The following is a 6,912-nucleotide window of genomic DNA, read 5'->3' as shown; positions in this document are numbered from 1 at the left end:
GCTTATATCCCTAAATTATAAACCCAAACTTCAATTGGGTAACCTCAATCCGCATATGATCTAAACTTAGTTTTCAATCTTTGCATAAATCAATCAATAGTATTTTAGGAACCGCCTTAATTGAAACTCAGTTTAAAATACACATAATTATTTTAAGGGCGTAAATCCATAATAATGAGGAAGTTTGAACTTAATATATTGTTCACTAGTTCAATACCATTTGGTTTTTTATTTATGTTATGTCATTTTGGTATGATGAATTGGGCATAGTACAATGTGCAATAATACCATACTCCTCAAGAAACTTTGTAAATTGACCAAAGTGTTTATCCACTTTTCTTGTACCTACTATTGTATTTTTCATCTCTATTCAATCTCACAATTTAATTTGTTTTTCATAGTGTTTCTCTATTCTTGTTCTACAAAATTTAAAAACATCCAATGCTTTGTTTTTACTTTGAAGCAAATAAAGATATATATCATGAATACTCATCAATGAAAGAGATGACCATTCAAATTTGAGCAAATATTAGTATGTATTTTTTCTAATATGTCAGATTCCTCCTGCAGCTCTTTTGTTTCTTGTTGGTCTACTTGGCCTTTGATCATTTACTAATCATTTGATTCTATCAATGGAGATATATCCCAATTTCCAATGCCACAACATAGAGAATTTATTATTCATGACACAACACTCACTAGCAATGTTACCATGCACAACCATTAGATTATAATAAATTTAATTATTTAAATAAAAAATTTAAAAAACTATTGCTAATTGCACCATTTTCCAACAATAATTAAGTTTCTGACTATACTAAAAGAAATTCAGGAAAAGTTAGAAGAAAAATTCAAAGGTATAAGTCTTGAAACATAAATTAAATTCTAGAAAAACCTAGAATATAAAGGGTTTATTCTAAATTTAAAATGAAATTAATACTCAAAACAAGTATATAAGTTCCAATGGTTTTCTTGTATGAACAAATCTGATTGTCTGAGTAGATATTTTATTCACTTTCCATCGATTTCTTTCAGTTGATGAAACCTTGCATGGTATTCGAAAAATAAATTGTAGAATGAAAATTAATCCACCAAGCGTTATGCAATATTTTAACTATATTAATTCAAAACATGCTAAATAGAACCTTTATTCCCAAGCCAAATGTTGTATTTGGGCAAACTTTCTTTATTTGTCCCTTTTTTTGTACAACAGAAACAAAAGATAGCATCCTTATTCTCAAAATAGGAAAAAGTAAAATATTTTTCCATATACTCAATTCTTATGCCTGTCACGTGTTACCAAATGCATATTGTATCCTTTTTTCGAGTCAATTTCACTTATTCTTTAACATAGTCACGAGTTTATTAATTGACCATTTTCTTTATATATGTTATATGATGTTTTACAATACCAATACTAAGACGCGAGAGAATTAAGGATGAGGTGCACTAAAAATGACTATGAGATCTCAATCTCTAAGGACTTAAATTGAGCAATTATATGTCTCCAATTTGTATTGCGCTTATGCATACTTTTAACGTTGGTGAGCTTCATTGATGATAAACGCCTCATTAAGGCACTTGTGAGTTGTTGGCTCACATGACTTATCCAGAAGAGGGATGAATTGATTTTATAAATTAAAAACTTAACTACGCTAAACCTTCATTAAAGTTGTGATTAATTTAAATGCCTAATTCTCAATGTGCATATAAAGGCGGTCTTGATAAACACATTCAACACACCTGCACACAACTAAGGGACACAAGATTTGTTATTATTGATGTCCCCCGATTAGTAGTCACTGTCCAATAACCCTTAATTTGGAAAATCTTCACTATATGCTCCAATAACTAGAAATTATAAAGAGTTTCTTATACTCTTAAGCCACGTATAAACCCAATTACACGATTTATAATCTCCCAAAAGATTCAATACAAAGGAGTAGATTCCACCTCTAGTCAAACATTCCTCTTCTAGATTTCTGGTTCTAGAGACCAATTCCTCTAGCGTTCTAGGCATTAGAGAACCTATAAAAGAAAAAAATGAAAATACAAAAGTAAATAAAAACTTAGAGTTTATTCTTGATTTGGGAGACAACCCTTCTCCAAATGAGAACCAAACTTACAGATGTTTAAGCACGAATGATTGAAGTGAAAGAGTTTGATAAAACTAAATATGCTTTGAAAATTTTGAGAGAAATAATTTTTTTGAGAAAATGAAGGTTTTTCTCGGAAAAAAGGTAAAAATGAGACTTCCATGCTCAAATCAATTTTGAAGAGTTTGGGTATGCAAGTAAAAGCTCAATTCATATTCCTCAAGATATTTGGAGGGGTATTTATAACTTCCCCAACTCAAATTAGCCATTATTTACTTGTTTGTAAAAATCAGACTATTGGTTGATCAATCACTATAAAGTGATTGATCGATCATAATGACTATTATTCTGTCAAACAACGACTTATTGATTGATTCAATGATCAATCAATAGTTTACCATTGGTCCAAAAAATTCAAGTTAATTGATCATTATCAGTGGATGATCGATCAATTGAGATTCCCACTGGTTGTGTAATATAAGTATGATCGATCAATGTATTTTCCTATGATCAATCATGTTTTATATCCCTTAGTGGCAAGGTTCTGACTGATCAATTAATTAGAAGGAATGATCAATTATTCCATGAGAATTTTGATTGCCTGGACAATAATGATCGATCAATCCAAGTGGGATGATTGATCATGCATTATAACATGAAATGGTCTCGTCTTGGATGATCGATTAGTCGATTGTGGTTGATCGATCGTGCTTTATAGTCTTGCCTTGCACACTTCTAGATGATCCATTATTGGCAGAGGTCGATCAATCATTCCAGTGCCAGCTTAACTCAATTGACTTTTAAAGCATGAGAATAAACTACTCTAAGTGTTCAAACATGTTTGAAAATATGTATATGATATTTTTAAAACATGTATGAATGCAAAGTATGTCCAAAAGTACTTTCACGAGTATAAGTGATATTTTAGTTTTGAGAAAAAACTAAAGCTTGTGTTATGATTTCAAAACCTTGGTATGTGATGGTTTTGAGCATGGTTTGAAAACGTGACGTGTCCTAAAACTCCAATGTATTTATGTGCTTAAATACCAGATTTTTAGATGGCTATTTACATATATGATATTTTTAAAACATGTATGAATGCAAAGTATGTCCAAAAGTACTTTCACGAGTATAAGTGATATTTTAGTTTTGAGAAAAAACTAAAGCTTGTGTTATGATTTCAAAACCTTGGTATGTGACGGTTTTGAGCATGGTTTGAAAACGTGACGTGTCCTAAAACTCCAATGTATATATGTGCTTAAATACCAGATTTTTAGATGGCTATTTACATATATGATATTTTTAAAACATGTATGAATGCAAAATATGTCCAAAAGTACTTTCACGAGTATAAGTGATATTTTAGTTTTGAGAAAAAACTAAAGCTTGTGTTATGATTTCAAAACCTTGGTATGTGATGGTTTTGAGCATGGTTTGAAAACGTGACGTGTCCTAAAACTCCAATGTATATATGTGCTTAAATACCAGATTTTTAGATGGCTATTTACATATATGACGAGAGTTATTGAGATTTCTAATTTGGACTTGACTTTGAGTCTTGAATTCTTCACTCGTCTTTGTTTTGGAAGTTCTTCTATGCAACAACAATCTTCAATGTTGTTTTGCTTCTGGTCTTGACTTGGTGACTTGATTTATCATTCTCTTTGCTTGAACTTTGCTATAAACCGAATAATATAGGTGGTAGAAGGCTTTGTATCTAATCATATTGTTAACAACATTAGTAGCATAATTTCAAACTACCCATTTTGGTCTCCACTATTTTGATGATACATGAGTGACTTGTTTGAATACTGAAACTATTCATGAATAGCCTTTCAAGTAATCCTTGACATATGTGCATTTCGGTGTAGACCTATGAATACTAGTTGTAAATATAAAATTTGATTAAACATTATATTTAAACAAATAGATCGCTCCCAACCTTTGTACAACGCAATCCCATATGGGAATTAGTGTAGGTAGCACAAGAAGTTTCTCTTTATGAAGAGTGTTGTCAGGTTAATGTAGCCCAAATGAAGAAATTTTTTATGCTTTCAAGCTTTGTAGTTGTCATCACTCAAGTAGGGAATTTCACACATATTATTAGATGTGGTTAAGGATAAAATAAATAATTATGTTTATAGTACACAAATACGAAATATATTAAATTGCATACATATAGTGTACTTACCAATGCACGTCATACTAAAAAATTAAACACGTAAGCATGTCATCAAAATCTACATGTGGGCAAGAATTTTAATACACGATTGATTCATAATTAAGGATGTTATAGCTACTTTTAATAAATATGCATAAAAATGAGATAAAATAAATTAATTAAATTAAAAAATTAATTTACTTAAAGTTTATGTTATAATTAAGTAAACTTATTTATCATTAACTAAATTGTTTAGATGAACTATAAAAAAATAATAGACCTAGAAATCTCAAATTAGGTCCTTTCATTAGACTCCATTAAATAAGTTTACATCATTTTTATTTAATTTTAAGAAAATATAAATTGTAATTAGTAACACAAGAAAATAATTCACAAATTGGAATGAAATCGGCCCAATTAATTGGTTTGATTTAGATGGTATGATACATTATGAAGTCGATCAGTCAATTAAAAGTTAGAAAGTGACTACATTTATACTCCTATAGGTACCGGTGTGGCCAAAAGGCAAAGATGGATAACGAACCTCAAGTAATGATTTGATAGCCAAGACCCAAATTTTTTTAAGAAAAATAAAAATACAAAAAACAAATTTCTATTTCCCATGTAACAATGAAATCAGTTCCCCAAACCCCTACAATTTTTATCTTTGACAAAGTTCAAAACAAAGATTTGAAAGCAAGAGGCAAGACCAAAATCATTCATAGATTACTTAGAACTTCTTATCTGATTCAAATTGAGACAGAAATTTTTTGAAGCATTATAAAGAGAATCAAGGTGGATTAAGATATTGATTGTAAATTTATCATATTGCTCAATAAATCAATGAAAAAATCATCATTTTGTTTTAGTATAGTCCACTAGTTTGAAACATAGAAAATTCAGCGGAACAATAACTTTCTCTACTAAAATTTCAATCCAAATAGATGAAATTGAGAGATAAAAAGGAATATGTTTTTTCCTAACACAAATATATATTATTTCATTACCTCAAGTCTAACAAAAAAAAAAAAAATCGTCGCACAATTCGCTCAATTCAAACTCTAAACCGGAAATTCAAGTAAGAAACAAAACAAAAATTGAAATACATTCTCATCACGACAAACTTGTTATTAAAAATGCATAAAAAAACTTTCCATCATATCAGCATAGCTGGCACAAACAAAATATTTGATACCATAAAATGATGCATGACACAAATGTAAAACAATAACAAGCATAACTAAATGCAAGGTAAAAAGAAATTTTTGTTCTAATATCACATGTTATCCAGAATACAAATTCATGTTCACAGTGAACATATAGAGCAAAAACCCATCATATAGCACAATGAAAAATATAAATGGATTTAAAACTAACCTTTGGCCATAACTATAAATCCGCCATAGCTATAAATCCAAAAAAAATGAACTTCTTCAAGTGATGTTCAAAATAACTATGTTGTTTACTCCAATTCCCAAAGTGCTTATTCTAACTTAGAGTAATTCAAAAGTGATGGATAGCGGTTGACATAGGGAACAAATTACTTGAATTAGAAACTTAAATATGTGTCGTGTTTAGTTTCATATTTAGTTAGTTGAACATCTTCAATTAATTCTATACTCACAATTTAATTCATTAAAATTTCTATCATCCTTTGCATCACATTAGCAATGTTCCTCGCATGGTATAACAATTACTAAATCATTGATTTTAACATCCCTATTAGGAGAAATGGGGTTACTATTCAAACTTCGGCTCATATTGATTCCTTTGTGTTTCAATGATTTTCTTTTTTACTTAGTTCACTCAAAGTAGATAGTAATTAGAAAATAAAATATTATTTGCCTATTTTTATTTGAGATGTACAGTGAACCAACTAATTAGACAATTCAAACTACGTGACCTTGTTATTTATTTTACCAATGTCACCAATTTCCTCCCTTGTTAATGTATTCGTTTTAGTTTTTATTTTAATTTTCTTGTGAAATAATAAATTTATTTTCTTATTTCCAATGTTTAGCTTGGTCGACAATGATTTATAAATATTTTCCTCTATTGACAAATTTTTTTGAAAAATTTAAATAATTTAAAATTTTATTTTAAGAAAATAAGATATGATTAATTTTTTTATTTATTTCCTAAGAATGCACAAATAATATTTGTTTAATTTGTTTAATTTTCTTATTAATTTCAATGATAAATTTAAATTAAAAATATTAATGTAGATAACGAATTAAGTGATAATCATGTAAAAAGATAAGAAAACACCCACTTAGAAAAAAATTCAGACAGCAAAAATGATTCCATAAAATTCAGCCGATAACAACGTCCTTCTCCTTATATGCTAAAGTTAGAGTGAACTTAGTAAGTGGTAGGGTGTAAATATTATTTCAATAATATTTAAAGGATAAATTTGGTATTTAATTTAAACTTAATCTAAATTAATCTAAATTAATCTAATTTTAGATTATTTATGTTATTAATATAAAATTTAAATTAAATTTATATTTATAATTTTAATGCCCAATCGATCCTTACTAGGGTTGGGCGTATCACCGGTACGTATTGAATTTTGACCTAATTAACAACCCCCCTGCTAATGTGGCCACCCTTCACTCTCCCAAACAATGATGCTCATTTGGAAGGACCAAAAAA

The sequence above is a fragment of the Aristolochia californica genome, unplaced genomic scaffold, assembly GCF_029961685.1.
Source record: "Aristolochia californica isolate CCGP_79_NKW_82.1479 unplaced genomic scaffold, dmAriCali1.0.hap1 SCAF_6, whole genome shotgun sequence".
Taxonomy (NCBI): domain Eukaryota; kingdom Viridiplantae; phylum Streptophyta; class Magnoliopsida; order Piperales; family Aristolochiaceae; genus Aristolochia; species Aristolochia californica.
The sequence above is the reverse complement of the archived record's forward strand: the minus strand, read 5'-3'. Positions refer to the sequence as shown.